Source organism: Nelumbo lutea, chromosome 4, assembly GCF_056320005.1.
Source record: "Nelumbo lutea isolate HS-2025 chromosome 4, American lotus-T2T, whole genome shotgun sequence".
Classification (NCBI taxonomy): domain Eukaryota; kingdom Viridiplantae; phylum Streptophyta; class Magnoliopsida; order Proteales; family Nelumbonaceae; genus Nelumbo; species Nelumbo lutea.
The window spans coordinates 96,783,613-96,795,462 of NC_142687.1; the positions used below are offsets into that span (position 1 = coordinate 96,783,613).

General features: G+C 39.8%; 2 long non-coding RNA genes across 3 annotated transcripts; one reads left to right on the forward strand and one right to left on the reverse strand.

Moving 5' to 3' along the window:
• The first annotated feature begins 5,581 nt into the window (after positions 1-5,581).
• On the forward strand, positions 5,582-9,478 carry LOC148862038 (uncharacterized). Of its 2 annotated transcripts, XR_016112873.1 has the most exons (3): positions 5,582-5,630; positions 6,436-6,588; positions 9,348-9,478. It is a non-coding gene; the product is annotated as an uncharacterized LOC148862038 (long non-coding RNA). The 2 variants fall into 2 exon arrangements; XR_016112874.1 differs by lacking the exons at positions 5,582-5,630; positions 9,348-9,478 and adding an exon at positions 6,824-6,986.
• Positions 9,192-10,908, reverse strand: LOC148862039 (uncharacterized). The gene is made up of 2 exons (XR_016112872.1): positions 10,433-10,908; positions 9,192-9,932 (listed from the first exon to the last, which is right to left on the reverse strand). It is a non-coding gene; the product is annotated as an uncharacterized LOC148862039 (long non-coding RNA).
• Positions 10,909-11,850: the final 942 nt, after the last annotated feature.

Here is an 11,850-nt window from a genome sequence, read left to right on the forward strand (position 1 = left end):
AGGTTAAGTGTAAGACCATTGAGGATAATACCTGATGGGCTAATCTTACATCTGCCCACAATCCCTGGGTGTTACAAGGTGGCTTGGCCCAGGGACCACTTAGGGTAAGTGTTGGGTCCATAGAGCCCATAAGATGGGTTTCAGGGGGTGCATTGTCCATAACAGTATATTCGGCCAGGCCTTGTAACAAAGGCTGGGCTGAACCCATGTGGCTGATGTGTAGATCAATGTTTGGGTCCCACGCCATACAAGGAAGCCCAACTGGGCAGTAGTTTGGAAGACTAAGTGAGTACATAACCTTAATTGGGTCTTAAGCCCATTTCGAACTGGGCTGATTTGATCAGTCAATTAAAAGGGGTGAATTTTGAGGTGGATCATCTCATAGGATTGGGCGTAGACCCTATCCACTTAGAGAGTCCAAGATCTAAATAAGATTTAGATCTGGAAGCCTCCTAATTAGATTAGGAGATGACTGATCTGATCTGTAGATAAGATAAGGGTTCTTCCTTATCACTTAAAGGGACTTCTAGTCCAAATATAATTTGGATCAGTAGCTCCTAATAGGATTAGGAGCTGATCCCTTTAAATCTATAAAAGGAGGAGGGGGCGGCAACCTTTAGAGATGCAACCCAAAAACTCTTGTCTTCAAAGCTGAAATCACAAGAAGAGAGAATTCTGCACCCTGCGAAATCTCTCTTGCTGCCTCCTTCCTGCCGCCGCCATTATCTCCAGTTCGATCTCCAGTTCTTGGGAGAAATCAAGATCTGATCTTGATATCAATCTTTTGGGAAAATATTGATTGGAGTTGTATTCACAAGCCATCTAGTTGATTTTTGTGAAGGGTCAAGTTCTTTTGAAAAACATTGTTGATTCTGCTCCATCCTATACTGCGCCATCTTCAGTGGGAGCAGTCTTTGGATCCTTCCTTGGACGCGAACACCTCCATTGAGAGATATTATTTCTCCGTATCAGGTACATCCTCCCTCCTACTCCTTTTAGTTCAAATCTGGTTTGGTTAATGGTTCAAGGTTGATCATTGAAAAATATGTTTTTCTAAAATAGGGAATTCGATTCCCTGCAAAGATGGGAGAAATTTTTGAAATTCGCCCGGTCCATTCTGCTAGATTTGGGCGTCCATGTGATGGATATCTTATCCCTTCAGTAAAACGGCCCAAGCCCATGCAGGCCTGTGCCACGCCGTGCCACGGGCCAGACTGGTCCATGGGTCGAGCCTTGGGTCAGGCTGGGCCATGGATCATGAAAGATTTATTTAAAAAAATTGAAAAAAAAGTCTTAAAATTTTTATTTTATATGAATTTTGATATATACAATAATTAAATAAAATAGTATAATAAAAATGAAAACAATTGTTTATTTTATTAATATATTATATATAATATACAATATATTATATATTATTTATATAAATATTATATATATATATATATATATGTATATATATATATATATAATATACATATATATGGGTCGTGCTAGCCTGTAGGTCATAGGTGGCATGGCCCGCACTGTCGTGTCATGCTAGCTCTAACCCGGCCTGACCCGTGGACTTGAAACCCCAAGCCCGACATGACCTATACAATCGTCTTGGGCTGTATGCACGGCCTGTGGATCATCGGGCTGGGCTGTGGGTTACAAGCCCCACACGACCTCTAAGGAACTCTCTTTAAGATATTGATTTTGTATATTTTGCTTTTATGCATTTTAGCTTATGGTTAAGTTGGTGATAGGCTTTCGCTTGGTTGCTATGACAGAAATCTGATGTTCTTCATTTCTTTTCCTTTCTTTGTAGCTATGGTAATTGATGATTTTTTGGGAAGATTGGACATGATTTTGTTATTCATTTAATTTATACATTCTACCATCATTTTGGATCAATATTGTCTCACTAGCTAGAAATGTGGATCAATTAAAGCTATGTTTGGTTTGAAGGGAAAAGGTAGGGAAAGGAATGGAAAGACAAGAAAATTAATACAAGGTTTGTAAAAGTTTCCCTACCAATACACGAATGAACAAAAAGTTTACTGTTTAGGTTTGCTTCAGTGGTTCAACTGGCAAGATTGAGCGGTTTACCCACTTCAAGCCATTCAAGTGGTTGGTTGATGGCCTACTTTAGCTTTGATGCATATCTCCCATCTAAGACTAAATGGACTATTCATTTGCTCTTGTCTTGATTAACTAGTTTGCCCATTTGGCCTGGATAAGGCCTTATATATGTTTATATTGCTTAATACAACTGCTAAATCATCTTTAGTTGTTAACAAATCTCCTTTGGTCATTCAAATCCAATTGATTACTGGTAGTTATGAAAATTGTCCACTATTCTATGGATAGAAATGTTTTGGGTGAATCCAGATCTCCTGCAATCAAAAACTCTACCCACATATAATAACTACACATTCAGAATATCTCCGGTACATGTATGTTAAATTCATAGAGAGATATTCTCAATGTGCATTGGATGCCATGCTTGCAGAGTGTGTGCAAAGTTTTTGACTGCACGCAAGAGATCTTGTTGCATTTTGGGTGGTTTTTGATTAGTGGTTCTAAAAAAGGGGTGATGTGGTTTCAAAACCAACCATACCTTTTTTTTTTTTTAAATGACAATTCCTTTTATTTTCAACAAATTGTGCCATCATTTTATAAAAAAAAAAAGACTTGGAAACGAAACCGTTCTATCCATCGATTTCCAGGTCGATGGTTTGACCGTCCAATTTGAATAGATGGCCCATTCTAATAAAAAGTTAAAAAATAAAAAATAATAAAAATAAAAATGACCAAAAACCGTTGAATGGGTCAACGGGTTGTTGATTGATTCAACGATTTTTTTGCTAGGGATCGGGTTTGGGTTAAAACGAAACTGGTTGCCTGTACTGTTCTCGGGCCGAATGATTTGAAAACCATGATTCTAGGAACACCATCAAGGAACTATTCAACCTATAAGCTCAAGTCTTAAGTGAGATCCTCGAATAGGTTTTTATTCTTTAACATACCCCCTCACATTAAAGCCAATCAGCTATTAAACTTGAAGCATGGACAAATACAGATCTATCCTGCTATACATACCTTGTGCTGAAATTTAATTAATCCTAATAAAGGTAAAGAGGATCGGACACTCAACCACTTTCTTAAATTGTCTCTATTAACATCTCAAGAAACCATTTAACCTAAAAGCTTAAACTATTAGGCTAGTTTATAGACAAAACGCATACATGTGATATTGATTGTATATTAGGCAACACAGGCACGGGAGCCGAAATCCAATATATGTGATACGTCCAAATTGCGGACATACATGCGACTTCATTCGGTCAACTTCTCCATTTGGAAAGTTAGACCGTTGATGGTATTGGTACGAGTGTATGACTCATTGAACATGTTACTGGTTTTTCTTTTGTATTATTTTAGTTTTATTGATTTTTCTATGATAATGACATCATGAGTCGATTTATTATTTTAACTCAAATTCTATTATAATTTTTTCAGTTTATTTTTTATTTTATATATAATTGTAATATCTTATTCATTAAATTAAAGTGAAATAAAATTTCTGAAAATTTAGTTTCATTTTATGGAGAAATACGAATAGGCCCAATGCAGATCTCTAAATTCCACTGTAGATTTATAAACGTTCAAAATGTTAAAACCCCCCTGTTTTATATATCAATGCCTGCATATGAATTGGCATCAATTTCGAGCTGACACCCACGCCAACCACCGTACTTTGGGCCTAAAAATTCTGACCCTAAGCTAAACGTCATTCTCCCTTTATTTTATTGTCTATTTCGTATTTATTAAATGTTTTTTTTGTTAAATTTTTATTTTTACAGTTTTTTTCACTCTTGCTTATAAAAAAAAAAAAAAGAAAAAAAAAAACCTAATCTGGCTCAGCCCAGGCCCATGGCCTGGCACAGCATGAGCCCACTCTATCGGACTCATGCTGTGCCGTGCTGGAGACCTGACCTTTGACTCTTTGAAGGGTTTCGGCAGTGGGCCCTGTGTGACCTACATTTTACCTTTTCATGGCAAAAAGAAAGTGGGCCCGGCAAGCAAACTACTAGAGCTCAGCTATTTTGTCTTTTTTATTAGCCTTCAAAATTAGCCACATGTCCTAATTCCCCGTATATACTTACTTTGAACCTTGGTCTAACCAATTGTAACAAATCATTTTTTTAGTCTTTTCTAGAATATAAGGGAAACTTTTGGGTTTAATATCAATAAAAGTAATATATTTAAAAATTTTTAAAAATGATATCAATAAAGGGCAAAAATATTATTCTTCTTCTTTTTGCCATTTATTCACCAGAACTACCGTCCACCATTTGCCGTTGCCCGCTACCACCTGCCACTACCAACCGCAGCCGCCCGTTGCTGCCTCCGCCCACCTTTGCCTTTGCGTCCGACAATGTTGCTAGAGGTGGCCAAAGGCAAAGGTGGCGGTGGCAGTGCTGGTGGTTTCTCTGTCCAATGCCGCCACCTCCACCCACCTTTGCCTCCACTGTCGAGAACGTTGCTAGAGATGGATAGAGACAGAAGTGGCGGCAAAGGTGGGTAGAGGAATGACCACCAGTGTTGTCGCTACCACCTCTGCCTCCGACCACCTCTGGCAACGTTGTCGGAGGCAGAAGTGACGGTAGGCGGTAGTGAACGGCCGTGGCAGGTGGCAGTGGACGACGGCTCTGGTGAAGAAATGACAAGAAGAAGAAAATAAATAATGTTTTTACCCCTTTCGTTTATGATCAAAATTTTGTCACTTATTAATCGATACATATCATATTGGAGTCTTCCCGATATATCTCTACATAAATGGTTTAGATGATGGAGTAGCTTTAAATCGGCCCCTGAACCAGTTTAAAAAATAAAAATAAAAAACATCTATCCCACCTAATCTGATTTTTTAATATAAAAAATAAATCCTACTACGATTGTAACCTTCCCACCCCGGAGCCGGGGCGCGCCCCTCCCCCACCAGGCGCCCCACCCACCACCACCACCACCACATTGCCACGCACACCTTCCATTTGGTTTGGACCTTGGTGTACGGTGTACCAAACTACTCTGGAACTGGAAGTGAGGTGTGGGCCAGAGCCAAGATGATCAGAGCCGTTAAAAATATACGTCTTTTGTCCCTAGCGGCTAGCGCTGGATTTTCTGTTACTTCGACCCAGCCGTCCAGGTTGCTGGGTCAACTGGTGGTAGACGTTGCAGATTAATGATTGTCCTCGTTTTACGTCACACTGTTCCGGTGGGGCCTACTTGAAGTGAATGACTCGACATGCCTCTCCACTCCATACTCCATTGAGAGACGAGGGGGCGCCGACAAGTCCACGACAGTTTGGATTTCCGCCGTCTATCAAGCTTCCTCTTCTTCCCTGATACCACGCACGACGTGTCGAGTGTCTTGCTTAGCTGGAATAATGAATTAACGTGTCAGATTTCATTGGTGGGGTGGCCGAACTGAAGGATCGTATCCAAGCCGTCGGTGGGGGATCTCCGAACGTCGACACTCCTCTCTCTCTCTTCAATGACGGTTCGAAAAGGGTCTTGATTAGACCCTTTGCTCGCCCTTTCTACTTCCGGTTTCAGCTTGGGGGGGTGGGGGGGAGAGAGGGGTATGTGAAAATTATTCTGATATTTCGTATTAATTGTTTTTCTTATGTTAGCCATGATAATATCTTTCTTGTCTGTTATTTTTTTTTTGTTTCTTTCATTTCTTTGTATTGTTTATGTTGATTTTTACTTCTTTGTTTGAGCGCATATTTGTCAATTAACTCGTTTCTGTGTAATGGGTTTTGTATATGACATTCTGTTTCTGTGTTGCTTTTAATTCTGGTCTAGTAAATTGGGTTTTATTTGTTTTCTGAATTGTTTTGCTTTTCTGATTTGGTCTATGGTTATTGACTTTGGTTTTAGATGGAACAGTTGGTTAATAAGTCTTCTTGGTTGTTTATTTCAAAAAAAGTTTTATGGTTCTGTTAAACTAGTGTCTTGGTTCTCCCTTTGTATGACGAGGATTCTGCTGTTCTTTGGGTCTCTCTGAAGTCTGAACTGTTACTAATCTTGGTTGACTTGGGTTTTCTGCGGTTTTTGCTTTTTATGATAATTTTTCTTCTTTTATGATCCTTCTGAGTTTTAAGCTTTGGATGCCTTGAGTTTTCTTTTAGATTTTCTTGTTTAATTATTTTTTTCTTGATTATTGGTAATTATTTTTTTGTTTAAAAGGGGAAATTTTTTATTTTATTCTGCTCATGTTACTTCTTTATATTGTAAAATTCTTATTGCCTAGGCAGGCGCCTAGGTTACTATGCGCATGCACCCTAGTGTTGCCCATAATCTCCTAAACGCCTTGACAAATATGGTATGATGCTTAGCTATATCAAATTGATATTAGTTGTAATAGATCTACATTTTTTGCAGGCTTACTGTGGGTTTAGGCTGGGCCAGGCCTAGGAGAAATGTGGCTACCTCGGCCCAAAAATTTGCAGGCCTACCGAGCCAGGAAACTTCATAAACAAGCATCCCTAGTATGTCATCGTCATTATCAACCATGCCTTATCCTAACTATATGGGGTTAGTTACATGAATCCTGGTTCACTAATCCATTCAATTTAAAATCATATCCATTGTTAAATTATTAGTGCTTAAATCATTTCTTACTACTTCTACCCATGTCGCTTTTGCTCTACTCCCTAGCTCTTGTATTACTCATTGATCTCTTGAATGGTCATGGAGGTTGTGCAAATGTGAAGTATAAATGACTCTTTGTTTTTTCTAATTTTGTATTACATGATTTATGGTTTTGTAGGTAATTCTCCACCTTCTTGGCTACATGAAATATCATTATTAAACTCATTTTCAAATGTAATCTATGTAGTATGTACACAAACTCATAAATACATTGCAACATATCAAGTCATGATTGACACCATATCCAATAAAAAGAAATAACAAAAAAAAATTCTATAAATGCATTTACAATGTGGAAAGCATTTAAAATTATCCCCACTATTTATCCACTACATAAAAGCTTAGTTGCCAAAACATTCAAAAAATGAGCATAAGTTATTCAACAACCATATTTAACAAACAACTTTTCACCATGAAATGTTAGGCATGGGTTGGATAAAAGTAAAATGCTTGAAAAATTCCCTGAATACTATTTATGGATATGATAAATATGTGCACCCTCGTTGTGAGAGGAGAGCAACCATTTTGGGCAAAAGAAAATGCCAAAGGTTAAGTGTAAGGACTATCCAATTTACCCTTCCCAAGATCCCAGATTGCAGGAGCTAGAATTGGATAATGGTCTTTCCAGATATCTACACACTCTACAATGTTTACAAGGAAATCCCAACTATTGTCTATCTAAGTTTGAGATGCAATTGTGCAAATCACAATAATTGGTCCTTACAATATCATAGTCCATGATGGCACTGTCGACACGCCCTATGGTAAAAGAAAGAGGACTTAGTCAAGAGTCAAGTAAAGTAGGGGAGGCACGAATTCAAATGGGGTCCACTTTATGGAGTCAAATTGGATAGAGCAAAATTGAGCCTCCAAACGAGCAGTTTGGGAAGTTAGGAGGGGAAAGGGCTCCATCCAGAAACGGGCAACCAAAAGGCTGAGCTGGAATAGACTAAAGAGCAAGAACTTAGGAGCTCAGGAAGACAAATGGGTTTGGTTGGTTGCTCGTTTCGAATGAGAAAAAACAATGAGTTTCTTGGTCTCTTATGAAATACAAAACCAGGAAGTGACTATGACAAGGAAGCATGACCATCCCAATCCAGTGATTGAAGGGCTACTGGTCTCAGGAAAGGTGAGTCTAGTGCAGCAACAACCAAACAAAGGAATCTCGAGAGTTGGAAGGCTAAACTTCGTTCTAGGCAACCCAAGATACGAATTCCTGAAATCTTCACTTCCTTCAGTCTCCAAGTCGGTGGGAGAGCATCAATTGAGGGAGGAGAAGAAGACAAGGGGAAGGGAAGGAGGAGTCCGGGGGAAAAAGTGTACAATTGAAAGAGAAGATTGAAAGGAGGCAACCTAGGTATCAAAGAAGGAGAGGAGTCGGGGGAAAAAGATACGGAAGAGGGGCAAGAGGATCGAAGAAGGGAGAGAGGGGAGTAGGGGAGAAGGGGTGAGAAGCCAGGTGGATTGGAGAGTGCTCAAAAAGATGTAGTGGAGATTGACAAACTCGCGGAAAGGGAGGTATCGCTAGGTAAGTCCCTAGGATTGTTTTTCTAGGGGGGGAGAGGAATTTGCAAGAAGAGCCTTCACACAATTTGAAAAGGACGAGAGGGAGAAGGGTAAGAGAAAGGAACTAAGTGGGTTTAACAAGGAGTGGGACGAGGAAGGGGGCGAACAAGAAATGCTAGAAGAGGATATGTGAGAATTGAGAAAGAGCTTCTCTAAGGAGTGTGGAAGAGGGAAGGATGAGGGTACTGAGCTGGAATGTGAGGGGCCTTGGCGAAAGTGATAGGAGGGTTGCCATGGACAGCATCCTAATAACTGATCATTTGAAGAGTTGAGGATTTTATATGGCAAGCATTTGTGCGATGTGAAGTTCAGATGAAGAATCTGTTCTACATTTATTTTCCACCTGCAAGACTGCAAGAATCATGTGGAGTTATTACATTTCTTTATTCAGGAAAAGAGCCATTCAGCCAAGTTCAGCAGCAGAAATTTTCTCTGCTTGGCCAAGATTTGGGGGAAGTAGGAAAGCAAGGATAGTATCCCCTTTGTAGTGTGTTGGATATTGTGGAACGAAAGGAATAAGAGGATCTTTGGAGACAAATTCAAGAAAACAGAAGTTCTTGTAGCTCTGGTGGGGAAGTTAATTGCAGATTGGGTATGGGTGTTACCGGATTTTGATCAAGTGAGCAGATCAGATTTGGGGGAAAATTTTTAAAGCATGCTTGAGATTCAGTTGATGTAAATTGTATCAGTCTTAGTATGGACTCTGCCTTAGTTCAGTATTTCTGTTTTGTAAGCTAGGTGCCACCTTGTCACCTATGGCATATAACTGATTTTTTCTATTTAATAAAATTTCTATTTTACTATTCAAAAAATGAGAGCAGTGTCGGTTGTTAACATATATACGAACTTTTTAATTTGTTAAATATGCTTAAGTTCTTAGTTTTACATGCCATCAAGAATAGTAATTTAATGGGCGATTATTTAAGTAGAATAATGCTTTCATGTATACATCATAATTATCTATAAAACCTTTTTACAATGAACAATATATGTTAGAAACCACAAGTATATGCACAAGTAACATAAATACAAAGGCTTGCATCTAACTAATACTCATTCACTGCATTTTAAACTAGAGCATATGATGGAGAAACATCTAAGTCGGGATTCAAACATCCTAAAATGGTCATCCCTTGGTCCTGAACTACATCAAAAGCATACAATGGAGAAACATCCCTTCTGTACTTGCGAGTGTTCTTACTTTTTCCTTTCTGGTCATTGTCTTTGTAATGCCTGTATTTGTTCTCGAGGCTGCTGTGTTCTGGGTTAGTGAGATCCGAACTGGGTTTGTCTTCTCGCGTATTAGGAGTCCAGTGAGTCTGGTTCTGTGACGGTGACAGCGTTGAGGGATTAGAGCGAACGAATGACTTGACAGTCCAGCCCTACCACATTGTATTGCGTAATTCGGAAGCATACTCTAAAGGAGGGGAAGAGACAGAAAGGGTTGATACAGATTCGTTCTGTTTTCGCCAAGGGTATTCCTTTAAATCCATGCAGTGAGTTTCCTCTCGGACATTGTAGCCAATCTATAAACCACTAGTCCCCCTGTTTTTCATGCTTCTGGGTTTCCATCTGCCTTTTCCTGTGTTCTCTGTCACTACCTGGATAGATCAAAACAGAGAAATGGATAGCCCTCTGTTTTCCAATGCACCATCTATGAACTACATCAAAAGCCAAAGAAAACGGTCACCCCTTGGTCCCCACCCAGTAGAGCTTTAAAGAGATCAAAAGCCGAAGAAAATAAATAAATAGAAAAGAAGAATCAACATCTTCGAAAACCCATCTATGAACTACATCAAAAGCATAAAAAGAGAAAGAACAGTATAGACACAGCTGTCAATTTAAAAACTAAAGAACCTTAGAACATCAAGAACCATCAAATCCAGAACCCATTAAACGAAGAAAAGGAAAACAGTAAAGAAGCAAATAGTATAAAAAATTCCATCAATATAAATTACATCAAGAATAGAAAATTAAGGAGAACAATAAAACGAATTCAAGAACAAGACGCAGAAGCCAAACGCCATCCTCAATTAAATCCAGAGCTTAAAATCAACCACGAACCAAAAATAAAAAAATAAAGGCAAGATGGTGTAAGGATTGTAGGTACTCCGATGGGAAAATCGACGATCCCATCCTGCAAGATTTGGCGGTGCCTTACCCTATCACGAGCTCTACGCTCCCTCAGCTCAACTATCTAGTTCACCGGAAGGCGCTTTCGAGTTTCAGGCAAGAAGACGGTGCCCAAAACCTAATCCGCCATGACGAAACGCTGGCATTTCCTTTTGATTTGCTTCTCCCGACAACAACAATAAAACAAACGGTTCTTAAATTATAAACCCATACAATTCAGAGGCGAAGATGGAGGTCTGTGTTCATATATCACCGAAAGTTCAGAAAGAGAAGAAAAGAGTGCATGAGAAAGAAGGCAAGAAGAGAGAATAAAAAAGACGTTCCATGAAACCACCACAACGGCCACCAACAGAGGATTCAAAATCAGATTACGCTGCTCTGCAAAATGTAAATATATATGTTTTCTTCCTTACTTCCACCTTCTAACCTCTAAATTACGACGAGTGCGTACAACACACTCCCCACACTAGTTTCGGGTCTGGATGGTAACAGCCCGTGGCCCCCCAGTTCACCGGCCCAGATGGCCTTATGTATCCATTTTATCCAATTTTTAGATACATGAAATCATTCCTTTCTTCGAATCCAACGGATGATATTCTCAAATGATGGGCTATTGAGTTCACATCTGCGCTCCCAAGCCCCACAACGTCCAACAGCACATCCCCACCGTGTATTAGAAATATCTCGTACCAAAAATGATGATAGTATGATCGTGAGGTGTTCTCGATACATGGCCGGGATGTGCAAGACGTTGTGAAGCACCCCCCTAGTGGGGTGCAGATCTGAACTCGTAACCGTGAAAAAAAATACGAACTCAAATCTGCGCCCCATGGGCTTCTACCCTACCAACGTCCCAACAATGGGAGTGCACCATTTGTTCAGCCGCATGGATGAGATTTTTCCATGTGTAGGGCTAACGGGACGGATATTGGCTTGTCCAGTCAATTCCAAAATGAACCCAAACCCATTTTGTGTGTATTCCCGCTCTCGAGTCCCGCTTTCGACTTAAAACCCTCTGACCCTCGAGTTCAAATATGCGCCACACGGCCGGACGCCCCACAAACGCCCCGCACAACCGGAAGGTGCCAAGTGTCCTTCCACACGATTTCCGCCTCAGCACGTGTGGAGCTAACAGGACAGATGTTACCTCATCCCATTAGCTCCAAATTCCAACTCTTGATCTGGCCTCATCTCTTGATCCTTGCACTCGTCCATCCGAACTAATGGCGAGAACTGTCAAAGACGACCACTCCGCCAAATACACCGGATGTACTCCCCGTACCTCTCATCTCATCCCTCTTTAACATCCTTTACATGTTTTGCTAAGTTATTTTATCTTTTTTTTTTTTTTTCCAATACAAAACACAGAAGGGAAGGGAGATCATCCCAATCATTATACAGGTTCAATTTTTCCCAGTTCACTCTCATCTAATTTTTTTTTTAATT